Genomic DNA, 16347 nt, shown 5'->3' on the forward strand with positions numbered 1-16347 from the left:
GGTGGCTGGGGCATGTGCACCGGATGGAATCCTCTAGAATACCTCGACGTGTCTTGCTTGGTGCAGTTGCGTATGCTAAAAGGAACGTTGGAAGACCGATGCTGCGCTTTAAAGACTGTGTTAAGCGAGACATGTCAGCATTTGAAATCGACCACCATGTCTGGGAAACTTTAGCTGAAGACCGTGACGGATGGCGCAAGCGTGTTGTGGAGGGGAGAAAGCTATGCGACCAAGCCTGGTTTACTACGTTAGATAGCAGAAGGTGTCGCAGAAAGCAAATCGGGACTGGAACCTCAGGTGGTATGAGCTTTCTCTGCCAAAAATGTGGGAGGTCGTGCCGCTCACGCATCGGCCTCCACAGTCACCAAACCCGTTGTCTAAACAGCAATGCTTAAATCGTCTGCAATAGACGCAAAGGCCTGTGATGATCACTAATTAAGTATTTATAAGTATCTACATATATGAACATGTAAATAATGATTTTTGGTGCTTGAAAGAAGTAAAGGACTTTGTTCTGTCCCGGTGCCCATTTTACACAAACTACCCGCTCGCTACAAGTTGGCCGTTACCTCCCGGCCCGCTTCCCCGCGCCAACCCCCTCTGACGCCTTAGCCACAACAGCTTTATAACTACTTTCATTACTTAATAAAATCAGGTAAATTATTACATAAAGTAACATTAAATAATAAAGTACACAATTATTTTTTGTCGATAGTAATAGTAACTGCACTTGCGACATTAATATGTAAGTAAGTAAGTAAATATTCTTTATTGCACCAACAATTATACATTTTACATACATGTAAAACTACAAATGAATTTTAAAGGAAAATAGAACCAGGTAACAACAGGCGGTCTTATCGCTAAAAAGCGATCTCTTCCAGACAACCTTTAGGTAGCAGGAAATTTCGAACTCATACAAAAGTCAACAGGTAGTAATGATGTAATGATTTGTAACGGTGCCCGACTGCCAACTTGAAGCGAACAGGTAGCTTACAGTACAAAAATTCTTGAATGCACACAAATAACAAAATGAACATTAAACGTAAAGATAAAGATAGTTTGTATAATATATCGATTTTCTTGAAAATGAATCAGCTACCTATAGAAAAGCAATGCGCTTGTTAACGCATTACAGTAAGTAAGAACACGTATGTTAAAAACGAAAAACCAAAAGTTGGGAAATCAGTAGGACAACAATAATATAATGATTTCTGCAGAAATTAATTAGAATACACAATTCCCCGAATGAGGGCGCCACTGGACGGGTGACCCAGTCTTAAGAATTACTTAAAGTCGGCTTATTTTATGATGTCCACAGGAAAGACGCATAAATTTAACTCATACTAAAAGTGGGTCAAGTTTAACATTGATTTTTTACTTCAAATATAGTATAAATAATTTAATGCATAATATTTAATCCGACTCACAATAGTTTTGTACAGTCTATCAAAGCGGCCAAAGTGTTCAAAAATATCTGAACACACTAACGCCTTGACAACAGAGGCGTGTTCAGATATTTGTGAGGACCTTGGCCGCTCCGATATATCTGATGGCGACTGTACAGTGTAATAATAGTGTGTGTTTTAATACAAACAAGACAAGCACATTAAGTCAAGATTCGTAACATGTAACAGTTTAACTCATAAACTCCAAGTGCTCAATAAATTCCAATTTAACCCTCCGAAACGAATGTCAAGGGCAGACACATCACGTGTTGCGTAACCCGTTCAACGCTTACCTGTTTACAAGCAGTGTTTACACGTGTATGGTTTGCAGGTCTCGCGGGGCGTATATGATTAATTGTAGCAAAATGGCGGTGAATTTTAGAGAAAACTGTGTGTATGACAGTAGATGTATGAATTTTAGATGCTTTTTGAACATTTACAATTTAATCTAATTAAGTAGAGTGAAAAATGCAATTTTACTTTTTTTATTATTGGTGATAATTTTTTATCATAAAAAACAGGATGTTACAATAAATACTTGTATAGTGATTTTATCTAATTTTGAACATAAAAAGATGGCCGCGCTGTTGATTATTATGGCGTTAAAAAATGCTACTAAAAATCTATTATGGTTATGTGGGTTAGGATAAACATAGTTTATTTTGCTTGGAGCAAGATTGTTTATCTTTATATGAGGATCACCTACAATGATTTACCTTACATATAAAAAATTTCACTACATACCTCGAAGAGAAATGCTTTTGTTTCGTAAATATTGCTCGAAGAATAGCTTCCAAGCTTTCTCAAACTTAATTTATCAAGTAAATCTTATGTAGTAACCTAGATAGAAACTGGGTTACATGTGTATGCTACAATATTTAATATATATGTTCATTACGTCTCAATATGTTCATTCACACATTTCACGTTAAATAATTATTCTTATTTTCATGTTAGATGCGACAGCATAAAATTACCTATAACATTTTAACATGTGTTAAATAAGTAGATAAGTAAGTACGTAAATAAATACTCTATCGACCAACAATATTACATTTTACATGTAAAATTACAAATAAATTATCACTAGTCAACAACGGCGGCCTCAACGCTGAAAATCAATCTCTTCCAGACAGCCTTAAAATACCCATTAAAATAGTTTGTATTTAAAAAGCACTTAAAACAATTTTATACAAACCCCTTTTTAGTTTCATCTTGAAACGGGCCCCACGTTGGGCGCCAATAAAATTAATAAGAGCTCAATTAGGCTGATGGAACCTCAGTGACAACATTTGATAGTCTTTTAAAAATAGGGATATTAGTTTTTTTTCTTATGTCAATAATTATACTGAAATACATATAAAAAAGTTTTGTTTATCATTTTAGTGTAATATAAAAGTGATTTAAAATGGTATTCGAATTTAAACAGCAATTCTCATATTAAAATTGTAATAATAAAATCTTTGAACTAGTGAAAACATTGTTATGGCAGATGAGCGGACGTATTGGCGATAACCCAGTCTCATTGTCCACCTAAACTTCAATCCATAGACTGTTATACTGTTATTTTTTTCTACAATAGGCCCAATGCCTGCTGCGAACGGTTCATGGGTCTATTGTTGCGCCTGACAACGGATTCCAGCAGGCGTTCTACATGACATTAAAGCTCTCCAAGGGGTCTCTACGTGTTGTAACTATATCTCCACGCACGCCTTCCAAAAGACCGGGATTTATAAGGTCCGAGAAATACTATGAAAATCAGTTTACCTACTTGAAAATGATTTTCAAGAAGAGGCCAAGTTATTATATTTATCGGAAAAGCACTGTGATATATTGATGACCTATTTGGCGAATAACTGCCGTTATATACATGCCAAGCGATCTCGCCCTGGCATAATATCATTTGATGAGTAACGATCTACGTTAGTAACATTCTACCCGCCATTTGCGGCAAACGGGTAGAGCAGCATTATAATATTACTAGATGTTGCTGTTTATTGAAAAAAGGTTTGGCAAAATGTGTAGGTACCCTGAATTCGCATTTTTTACATAATTTTGTCTTAATTAGCATTAAATCATAATTTTGCTATAAATTGTATAATGGGATTCAGGAGTGTATTTAATATTTAGGATTTAGAATAAGTTTTAGTATAACTTCCTAAGAAAAAAAAAGTTAAGGGGAAGTTGGGAACGGGTGGCCAAACAGGTTATTTGAGATTTTTATTGGTAAAAGTTGGGCACCAGCTAGGGAAAGTTAGGTATATCTAGGATAAATTCTTTTGCCAGACCCTAACTCTCAGTGAATTGTAACATTAATAGCGGGGTTTTGTAAAAAAATAATAATTAAGAGAATATAATATGATTCGGTAGTAAACCGGCCTACGATGCTGAAAATCCTGGCTACGATCCCAGAAATAGAAATAGAAATTTCATTAACAAGTTTGAGAAAAATAAAATAAAAGCTTGCAAAATAAAAGTATGCTACTTGATAAACTGTATTAATTTGGATAGAATATTCATATTCATATTCATATTCCTTTATTGATAAAATTACAAATTTTACATGTCAAAAGGTAATACAATATATAATTAGGTCGATGTCAATTTTAGTACAATTAAGATAATAAATAATAATAATCAAATTCAATTTCAGTAAAATAAAACAGTATGAAAATAATCAAAACAATTCAAATATCCAATAAGTTAAATTAAATCATTATTATAATATTCTGACATGTCATAATTATCAAATTAAATAATATAAAATATAACAATATAAAATAGAAACAAACGGTGAATAAACGGTGAGTTTATAAACAAGTCTCAATATCTACTGTAACGGAATCCCTCCACATTCCATACAAATTAATAGTCGTAAATTTTTACGAGCTCCTTTTTATTCGCGACCTTTTATGTTCCCGGTTTATCGTTTCGTGATTATTGTATTTATTATTTGTATTATTGTATTTATGTTGGCAGCATTGGGATGTTTATTACTCGGCGGTGAAAATGGGGAATTTGTGTTAAAACATAGTTATCTTTGCGTAATAAGCGTCAAGGTATAGAGTCACGGTCGTGAAGGGCTGTGTAACCTTGAAACGTTTTCAAACATTTATGTTAGGTCGATAGTGATTTTCATCTAGATATAACATTTGTAAGAGCGAGATAAACTGAAAAACCAGCTACATGCTGAGATGAGGCCATTTCGTGGCACTTTATACTTCCTTTGTTTTTGTTATATCATGTATTTTAATGTGTCTTGTTTGTGTCTACGAATAAAAAATATTCTATTCTATTCTTAAAAAAACAACACAAAATCATTAACCGAGCGTTAACGAAGGTCTCCATTTCAGTTTGTTTTCCTCTGCAGGTCGTATGTATCACTTCTAGAGAAAATTTGTGAGCAGGTTCGAGTTAGATTTTTTTGTCGTTTGTTTTTTGGATATAGTTCAAAATGGCGAAAATGGTCATAAAGAGCTTAAGCGCCACTACGGTCTATGGCGCTTAAGATCATTGTGAGTTTGTTATGATAATGATTCAACAATTTTTTTAGGATTATCATTAAGTCGACCGGTTTGGCCTAGTGGGTAGTGACCCTGCCTACGAAGCCGATGGTCTCGGGTTCAAATCCTGGTAAGGGCATGTATTTGTGTGATGAGCATGGATATTTGTTCCTGAGTCATGGGTGTTTTCTATGTATTTAAGTATTTATAGATATTTACATATTATATATATCGTTGTCTAAGTACCCGCAACACAAGCCTTATTGAGCTTACTGTGGGACTTAGTCAATTTGTGTAATAATGTCCTATAATATTTAATAATATATAATAATATTTAAGTCTACAGCTCACAGAGCCACTACTTTTTTTTACTGAACCTTTCTAATGGTTAATTCGATTATAAGTTTATAAACGTAACTGTCACATTAATGTGTGTCAAGCGAATAAAAAGGGGGGCGAATAACGATAAAAAAGCAGTAAGTACATATAAAACGTTGCGATATATTATGATTTTTATGACATACGTAGTTTGATGTTTTATGTTGTCTTAAAAACGTATAATATAAATATTTTATATCTTTTGTTTCCCTTAATTTACCAAGTTAAGTATTTGAGGTTAATCAGCCAAGGTAGAAATTAGTCAAAAATTTAAATTAAAATCCCACAATACAATGAGCCCAATTCAGATTTAATAATATGTTACGGTTTTGATCTTATTTTGATACGATTTTGAATATCGCATATGTTAGTTGTTTCATGCAAAATGTTTTTTTTAATGATGTGAAATTCGTACGTGAAATGCGCGCCAATCATCAAGACGATTATTTGGATTTAATATAACGGTTTCTGTTTAGCCCAATGGTTGACTGGTAGAGAATGCCTTAAGGCGTTAAGTCCGCCATTTGTACTATTTTTTTGTTAATTTGTGCAATAAAGTTTAAATAAATAAATATAAAGTACCTACTCAATATTTGTTTTAAACTTGAATGATTGTATGAATCAAAACAATTTTTTTTTGTTGTCTGACCACTCTGTAACGTTTGTACTTTTGTCTTAAATCAAATAAATAAAAAAAGTCGAGTGCTATTGCATGTTTTTCTAGCTGCAGATTATAATTATAATTATAAATTAAAAACTAGATTACACCCCATATAAAAAGCACCACTCCGTCACATTTTTGGAGACAAAACATAAGAGAACGAAAATAATTATTACAGTACATATGGTGCTACTTTTCCGCACTAGTGCGTAAATTAGCACATTATGTAACTATGTCGAAAATATAAATTAAAGGTCATATGTAAGTACTGTAAAACGTTGTACGATACATGTGCGAATAGGTAATTCGCACTTGTATCGTAAATAACTATTCACCGATATACCATATTACCGCAAAAGTAATTCGAATATTAGTGAATTCAAAAAATCTACAATTTGACTTAAAGTAATTAAAAGTAGGATATCGCGTAACGTTTCCGTTATCCGCAGAGTACGCGCGGTTCAGAGACATTAACCCGATTTCGGTCTCTGTTTGCGGCGGTACTCTGTACTTTTTTGTATAAAGCGATTTAGATCAACTCAGTGGCTAGTATTTTACATACATTTTTGTATATATGTGAAAGACTGCCTGTTTCTTATTTACGCCAATTTTGCGTAGAATATTTATTTTTATTGAATGTAATAGGTAACAGCTTAAGAGTCCCCGCTTGGGCTCAACCGAATTTCACCTTCCCATACAAATAGAGTTTCGTTCTCATTTTAAAACTACGTGTTGGATTGTAATGAAACTTTGCACATATAATGACATGAGGTATATCTAGTGCTGTGATTAGTTTATATAGCTCCAGTTTATAAAAAAAACGGAATAGAGCAAAAACTAGTTTTGTATGAAAAACTTAAATTCGCTGTATTTTTAATTAATAATAATAATAAATAATAATAAATTCTTTATTTGGCAGGCAAGAAACCCAAAAAAAAATTACAATGCACATAATAAAAGGTGTAAAACAAAACATAAAATACAGTAAAGAATAAAAAAATAATAATAATAATAATAGAACCCTTAACTATTAACCCCCTATTTCAGAATTGTTGCTGTATAATTTTAATCTTGACATGACTTTTTGAATATTTTTTTTCTATTTTAAGTTTTATTAAGTAAAATTAATGGTATATTAATAATACTTGTATTTATATGTATGTAAATTTATTTCGCATGTTAGTACCTATGTAAGGAAATTATTCAAATTTTTGTACGCCATCAGGCAGGGTATAGTGATACACATATTTATTTACCGCCACAGTAATCAGTTTGAAATACCTATATTCACGAAAAACACTTTTAATACTTTTATTAGAAACATTTTAACCGAGAGTGGAATCGATTGACATTTTCCAAAAAGTTATGCACATAGCTAATTGCTTCTTATATACGGGGACACCTGATATGACCAAATATGATGATAAATCGCACGTCTTGACATGAGAAAGCTCTTGTCATACATGGTCATACTAACGTGCACTATGGTTCGCATCCACGCGCCGTACGTACAAAAGTGATGTACGTATACACGTGCCGTCCTTACGAAAGTTACGTACGTATACACGTGCCGTACATACAAAAGTGACGTACATAATACACGTGACGTACGTATACACGTGCTGAAAATCAGTGGCACATTGACTTAACTGGGATATAAAGGTCATCAACCTCTGCATTAACATTTTTTCGGCTGTCTGGGTAACTTTTGGCTAACTTTCAATTCTATTCTTATCGGAACTAGGCGACGGAATTCACGTACGAGGGTCAATATAATCGAAAAACACGTGCAAGTTAAGGGGAAACATTATGCGCTAATTTTTTTCGTTTAATGCGTTCTTGCCTGTTTCTTTTCTTGTTTTTTGGTACCATATAGCTCGTTTTTTACACACTTTTATTTAGCTTCACCGCGTATCTTCTTTGTATAAATCTATATATATATATATGGCCTTCAAATCTTGTAACTTAAATTTGAACCACTTCCTGGTGTCTGTTTGAGCTGAAATTTGGTATACTTTCGTATTTCTCATGACAATGCAATAATTTTAACAAGGAGCTGATCTGATGATGCAGTCGGAAGGTAGCTAAAGGAACTCTTCGATGGGAAAACGTAAACACATTGAATTTAGGCTCATTTGAAAGGTCTCCAGAATTTCTTGATAGACATACAAAAAAGAGAAAGCGCAGTCAGCAATAAAAGTGTGTGTCAAAAATATTTTTGACGGTTACTTGTTTAGCATTAAAAAAAGAGAAAGCAATCTAGACAATTTTTTTATCGAATAAAACATAGTACCAAAACAATTACTTATTAAACCAAAAGAATGTAAATACCTTGCTATAGTTGTTACATATTTACTTATTTTTTAAACGTATTTTGCAATAAAAGGACACGTTAAGGTTATTTACCCACCCTTTTTCTTATATGGAGCAAATTTCTTATTTCCTTTTCCTAGTTTATCAACCATAATATCTGTCATAAGCTGAATTAGATATGTACTTAAAGAAAACTTAACCAAGTCCACCGGTGGTCGAGGCGGGAACGCGCACTTAACACTAATAAATATTTAAACGGGGCCTTACATAAGAGGCCAATTCGAGCGGATATCAAAAATATATCATATCATTATCATGGGCGCGTGTATTTCGCTCGTACTTGTCCGTACGTTTATTGAGCCCGTGCGTCAGCGTGTGCATGTGTGCGTGTCGTTTGCTGTTATTTTCTTCGCGCGCCTATAACATTTGTGTGCCAGCGCAAGCTACGTGCTACAAGCGTAGCCGATAGCATGGGAAAACCCGTATAGCGCGAAAAGCGCGTAAGAATAGAGATCCTTTGTATTAAATAAGCCCATGTGGTAGCTATATGTTATTTTCTATTACCTTAAAAGTGCTCATTTGCTGTATGTGTGCCTCTTAATAAAAGTACAACGCACCGAGATCACATATCATACGAAGAATCTCTCTTCATTATTTAGTGTTTTTCTGATTGTATCATAAAATATTATAAGAATGCCTAAGTTTTCTTGGGTATTATTTACGAACATCGCCCTTTGATCTTCAACTTACAGGCAAAAATAGGTCTTGGCATATTTCTGCAGATTTCAAATCATTATCTTCCTCGCGCTTTCCCGGCATTTTGCCACGGAGCTTGGGGTCCGCATGGTAACTAAACCTAGGTACTAGTTTTTATGAAAGCTACTGCCATCTGACCTTCCAACCCAGAGGGTAAACTAGACCTTATTGGGATTAGTCCGGTTTCCTCACAATGTTTTCCTTCACCGAAAAGTGACTGGTAAATATCAAATGATATTTCGTACATAAGTTCCGAAAAACTCATTGGTACGAGCCGGAGTTTGAACGCGCGACCATGGCCATGTTGTCGACAATTGTTATATATTCGCCAAATTCTAGTTTTGTAGCACTAACGATCACGGAGCAAAGCCTCGTACGAACAGACGAGCAGACAGACAGACGAACAATTTGTAATTGTATTTTGCTATTTTTATTGTTTGTAAAATTTTATATATAAAAGTGCCCCTGTGGCCTATTTACTGAATAAATGTTTGATGTTTGATTAATGGAACAGAAGGCCTTTTTATAGGTCTCTGGGCCGCTAGAGGATAAATGCAATAAAAAAACTTATACAAAACCAAAAACAACACTGGTTTTGATACTCAGTTTTGTATTGAACCTATGAGCCATATATCCACATATCCAGTTGTACTGGCCTAACATATCCATAGTTGTATAGTTATGGTGGACCCACACTGGCTGTTATTAAATGTTATATAACATTATGTGACAGGGACAACATTTTTATGTACGGAAACCTCGGGGGGCGAGTCCGACTCGCACTTATCTGGTTTATATTTTTTTTTCCTAATGGGAGGATGGTTAATAGACTATCCACGCTAAGGGATATTATAAACGAGCTAAAATTAAGTATTGTATTAATAAATATCCTCATCCTTGAGAGAATGGATGAAGATCGGAGCGTAAAAAGAGCGTACAGTCAAGTGTAAAAATATGGGTGTACACATCTTACTCAAAAATATGTCCCATAGCATCTTATTCCAGTGTAATAAGAGCGTAGTACCATATTTATGAGACGATTCTTTCGATACATATTTTTGCACTTGACTGTACCTGGGTTGTCCAGCAGGAGGACGTTCTATCGGACGCCCCAGGTATCGGTGGAGGCGGATCTGCGCGAACTTCGAGTTACAATAGGCGAGAAGTCGCACAGGACCGAGAAAAGTGGCGCTGTCTTGTGTCGGAGGCCAAGTCTCATTTTGGGTCGCTGAGCCAACGGAGTAAGTATTATTATACAAATTGACTAAGTCCCATAGTAAGCTCATTAAGGCTTGTGTTGTGGGTACTTATACAACGATATCAATATTTATAGATACTTAAATACATAGTAAACACCCATGACTCAGGCACAAATATTTATTTATTTGTTATCATGTTGGCTCTATCACACGGTGTTATATAACAGCTAGTGTGTGACCACCATTAAATGGTAACGATACAATGCTCCACAAATCCCGATATAAATCAGCTTCGAAATCGGTCAACGCGCTAATGCCTTAACTCCGAAAAATAAACCAGATTTAAACTTACCACACATATATATGTTGGACTGAGAGTCTGCCAAGCGAGTGGCGCCCCACTACTACATTGACAGCGGACGCACGCACACAAACGCGCTCGGTGTTAGGGTTGGCGATACTAGTTTGAAGAGGCTTTTCTATTTCACACAATATTTTTTATAGGGATATTCTTACACAAATTGACGAAGTCCCAAGGTAGGTAAGCCAAGAAGGCTTGTGTTCTGGGTACTCAGACAACAATATACACGTTGCACGCGAGGAAACGGAAATATTTTAACAGTATATTCCGGATCGTATTTAGAGACAAAAATGTCATATATTTTTTTAACGCCTAGTTTCAATACCAATTTAAAAAAAACGTTTTTTCATTGTGTTTCAGTGCATAACGCCTTTTTGATGGCTATGTCGCCACTATGGGACCTAGTCTAGACGTTATTATTGACAGGTATCAAAGTGATGAGGAACACTTTGAATAGACTAGTTTTTACGAAAAAAATGAACCAATTCATATGAATCCATAAATTTGTACTTATTATGTATAAAAACATAAGAAAAGTAAAAAAAAACAAAAAAAAACTTTTTTAGTGGAATTGACTTAAACTTGTATAAGATTTTATCCTTCTTATGACCTCAGGAACACATGTTTAAATTTTTTTCCGTTTCCTCTCCTTGTATATAATATACAAATACTTAAATACATAGAAAATATCCATGACTCGAGAACAAATATTTGTGCTCATTACACAAATAAATGCCCTTAGGATTGAAACCCAGGACCATGGGCTTCATAGTCAGGGTCACTAGTATCACTACCCACTAGGCCAAACCAGGCATCAGGTGTTTATAACAAAAAATGGTTTTAAAGTATTATTCTTTAATTAATTTTTGATAAGCAGAAACGACTGCGAACGAAGATATTAATTGGGTGGTTGGTTGGTTGGCTATGGGTGACTTCTTGGTTGTTCAGTTGGCAGAGCTCTGGAGTATCGATCCAGAGGCCATAAGTTCAAGTCTCACCCAAGGCAGTAATTTGTTCCACTTTTCAATTTATCTTTATTCTTTTTGAGAATTCTTTATTTTTTTTGCCCCACGACACGGTACTATGATTAATATTTACATATTTTGTGAGAATCTTTAGTGATCTCAGTTTAGACGATAAAATTGCAATATCACTGGGACGTACGCTCAAGGAATTTAATTTCAGTATCATTTCGTACCTGAGAGCCTACGGCGAACCACGTTTGACGTGTTGCTCTGTCGCACTTGTAAATTCGTACGTAAGTGTGACAGGGAGGCAACACGTCGAACGTGGTTCGCGGTAGGCCCTCACACCGCGACAACACACAGTTCACAGTACACAGTATTGTCACAGTGACAATAGGATGAGGTCCTTAGCGACTTTCATTTAGATTGCTACTGTGACAAGATATGAAATGGTGCGTAATAGTTATTTACGATACAAGTGCGAAAAATAGGAGATTCGTAATAAGTGGCAATAAATTAAAATACGATCGAAGGGAGTGTTTTAAATCGACACGAGTTGCGAATTACCTATTCGCACATGTATCGTACAACGTTTTACAGTACATATGTCCCTTTAAATTTTCGACATAGTTACATAATGTGCTAATTTACGCACTAGTGCGGATATGACCATATTACTTTACTGTGTCGAACATTTAAAGGGCCATATGTACTGTAAAACTTACGATAGGCGTATGTGCAAATAGATAATTCGCAATTCGCGTCGATTTAAAACACTCCCTTCGGCCGTGTTTTAATTTATCGCCACTCGTTCCGATCTTCCTACTTTTGCTACCTATATCGCACTCGTATCGTAATTGTCTATTACATCACACTTTCTCGGCCTATATTTTTCCCGCGAGACTTATGGATTCTGTCACTAATTCATACGAACCATGTAGGTTTACTATTAAAGTACTGATGTTTCTAATTTAATATTTGCTTAAAAAGATTTAATTTTATGTTTTGTACGGATAATTATACTGAAACGTTTTTATTCTACCGGTGCATAATGTAATCAAAATGACTGTTCAATGTTGCAAGTTTTGAAGGGAATTTATTGCTCAAATTGAACTAACGCCTGTTGCACGCGATTTTAAATAACTTTGCCAATAACTTGCTGTGGTTTTGTAAAGCAAATTACCTACAACATAGCACCGAATTATAGTAAGTGAAATTTTGCAAACGAGGTCTTTAGATGCGCGACAGCTGCAGAATGGAGTGCATTAAAGAATCGAGTTTAAAAATTCTTACCCCTGGAGTTACTGTGTAGTTACACACAATGTTTTTCGAGCAGCAACAGCAGAACGAGAAAAGTTTTTGCGAGATAAGTGTGGCTACCACCAGTTGGGCACTGACGTACACGCTATCGAGAACGTAACTTACTTTGTATGCATCTCGCTCGTACTCCCATATAAGTGCGAGCGAGACACTGTCAGTGACTCATGCGAAACGTCCTAAACCCCCTCAAAACTGTTATCATAACGAGAACCGCTTTGAACGCCAAAAAACATCTAAGAAAAAAACGAACGAGTGTTGTAAATTGTTAGACAGAAAAGGAATCTACTGAGGATAGTTGTAAATAGACGAGGCAAAGTGACAGATCACTTGATAAGACATAAAATTTTCTTTAAAATCTTATAAAAAGGCAAGTTAGAAGCTAGATGAGGAAGATAAATCCAAAAGTAAGCTTCATACAACAACCCTCACAACCTTTGGTGTTACAGGTGCCCATGGGCGGCGGTAATCGCTTACCGTCAGGTGATCCGTCTGCTCGTTTGCCTCCTATATCATAAAAAAACAAATACAACTACTAATAGAAATAGCAAAAGTTGTGTCTTACAGTGACCTAAAGAACTTGGCTGAAGAGCGCGAAAAGTGTAGGGCTAAGATGGTCGGCGTTTTATCATTGTTCACCATGCCTGTCACGTTCTAACAAGCATGTAAGCGCGAAAGGGACGGGCATAGTGACAAGTGATACAAATGGAACCTTGGTGCCACCGCTGGCGTCTACTCCACCGGCAAGAACCTGCACTCTTAAATTATCATGATATAGTGTTTTATTATTAGTATTTTATACAATCGTTAAATAATATAGAGCTTTTCAGTTGCGCAACGTGTTTAGGCAACGAAGCTTGCTGAGTTGCCTAAGTAAGGTACGAGATTGAAAAGCTCGATTATATCACTATTGTATACGATACTTTTTCTACGAGTCATCTAAAATAATACTTTTTTAATATAAAAACCTAAAAAATTAATAAAATTTGGTAAGTATCTCAGTAGATAAAAATGTAGACATATACGCGCGACTCCCGCCCCGCGCCCCGCGCTCGTTTAGCCTTTTCTATGGGAGAGAGAGAAAGAGAGAGAGGACTTCGGCGTATCGAAATGAATCGTGTGTGAGTGGGAGCCCAGACATGAAAGTGCGCAATTATAGTTTTTATACGAAATCTTAATTCAAGCATTACAATAGAGTAGAAAAATTAATTAGTTCTTAAATAAATATCGATATTATCAGCATAGTCATTTACGACCCACTGTTGGGCCATTTTTTATTGCACATTCACGGAATTTCAGGTTTGTTACGTTAGAACCTTATTGCCTTTACATATAATCGAAAATTGATAAATCTTTAAATAATGTGACTCTGGAAGCGAGTTTGGAATCAGAGGGCCTACCGCGAACCACACTTACGCACGAATTTACAGGTGCGACAGAGAGGCAACACGTCGAACGTGGTTTGCGGTAGGCCCTCTGTTTCACGCCAGCCAACTGATTGGGGACTTGGCATTCACTTTTAAGTTTTTTTTTTATAGAGCAGATATATCTACCAGCGATCTCTTGACACAAATTGTCACATACTATCAACCCTATCACCGGCCATTGCTCCCGCGTAAACTTTTTTTCTCCAATCTGGCAACCCTGGATCAAAGCTCTCTCGCGCTGCATTATTGCAAATTTAATGGGCCCCAGACAGCGCCGAATGGTACCGAAGATGGCCGAATGTGTCCGATGGGATGACTGTGTGTATAGACTATTATCAATAGACTCTGTAGCCGCCGTGCAGGTCAGGATCTCGACGACTTAAATAAAACTTCGATTTATAATGAAGTGAAGTATAATCTTCCCAAAGGTACTGGTTTACAAGGGTTCTTGCCAAAACGGTTCAATGTAGAAAGTAGGTGTTGATAGTATGGAGGATGATGAAAGAGTGATTTGCAATATTTGACTTGATCAGTACAAAAGGTTTAGATTTAAATGCTTCCAATTGGCCGCGATACAGATTATGTGGAGCGCTCCTATTGGTGCTTTTAAAAAGCCTCCGAATAATAGCCGAGCCCGACGGCTGCGTTTAGCTACTGCATTGTTTTTTATATAATATTAAGTTGCAGTCGCAACAGACTCCTTTTGTGAATAAGAAACGGGAGTAATTATGATATAACTTTCAGTGATATCTATCACATAAGTGACATTTTTACGGGCTGTTTTTCAACGTCAAATAGTTTTTTAATATTTTTTTTTAGTTTATTTAGAAACCAAACAGTCGTATAAACATATCAACAATGCAATACAAACGATGTACCACAACAAAAGGAAAATACAACAAAAAGACCTGGGGGTTCATAAATTATAAATTATGTTGACTGAAATAAATATATAGTTATATGGCTAATGCAAATTTTTGAATCCGATAGAAAAAATAACTGATATCTGTACTTTATATATTATAATAATATATCACTAAGAGCTTCGTCTAATCAAGTTGAAATTTTAACTAACAGCCATACCCTGCATAGTGACTTTATAGTTCATACTGAACAACTTTAATTATGAAGCCAATGCCGAAATTGGCTATTGCATAGAAATCAGCGCATCACATCAGGAGGAATGTATGAAACAACCCAATTTTTAGGGTTCCGTAGCCAAATGGCAAAAAACGGAACCCTTATAGATTCGTCATGTCCGTCTGTCTGTCCGATTATTTTTTGTGATTTCGGCATCAGTCGCACTTTAAATTTTGCACAATAACTAATAATATTAAAATTCTTTCAAAAGTTAGCAATATTATGCTTGATGAACTCGGCGATTACTAATTTTTATTATTAAAACACACAGAAAATAAAATAAAAAACTTTATATCCGCGGTCCCAAGGACGCACATCCATCTCGCTCACGTTTACGCTCACAAGGAAAGGTACCCAACTGTCCGGTTCCGATTTGATTTATATTTATATATGTTATAGAGTAGTCTAAAATAACGGACACGTATTTTTTTTAGCTACCCAAACTCAGCCTAATGGGAGAAATCGTCCTCCAAAGTATTAAAAAATTACTAAATATTCTAACTCCTATAGAAAGTGATGCTCAAGCAACTTGCTAGTTAATGGCTGGTTTGAGTATATGATTGTGAGCAAGAAAAAAAAAAGCGTGTTTTATTATATCTGCTTAAACTCAAGTTTTTCAAAAAAAATACACCCGTCTTTATGTGTATCTTTAGCGATAAGATGTTATAAAACTTCAAATGTCGATTTTTTCACCCGATATAACAAAACACGTGCTCATTATGTTTGGTTGAGTTTAGGCAGCTAAAAAATACGTGTCTATTATTATAGACTACTCTATAAAATATCAATATAAATCAAATCGGAACCAGACAGTTGGGAACCTTTCCTTGTCAGTGAGAGTAAGAGAACACGCCACGGACCTACGGGGCCTGCTAACGT

At 35.4% G+C, this 16347-nt stretch overlaps 1 protein-coding gene across 1 annotated transcript in view; it reads right to left on the minus strand.

Moving 5' to 3' along the window:
• LOC133530504 (uncharacterized) overlaps positions 1-16347 on the minus strand; it is a 115109-nt gene that overhangs the window by 75606 nt on the left and 23156 nt on the right. The gene's annotated exons all lie outside the window — the stretch shown is intronic.

Source organism: Cydia pomonella, chromosome 23 (assembly GCF_033807575.1).
Source record: "Cydia pomonella isolate Wapato2018A chromosome 23, ilCydPomo1, whole genome shotgun sequence".
Classification (NCBI taxonomy): Eukaryota; Metazoa; Arthropoda; class Insecta; order Lepidoptera; family Tortricidae; genus Cydia; species Cydia pomonella.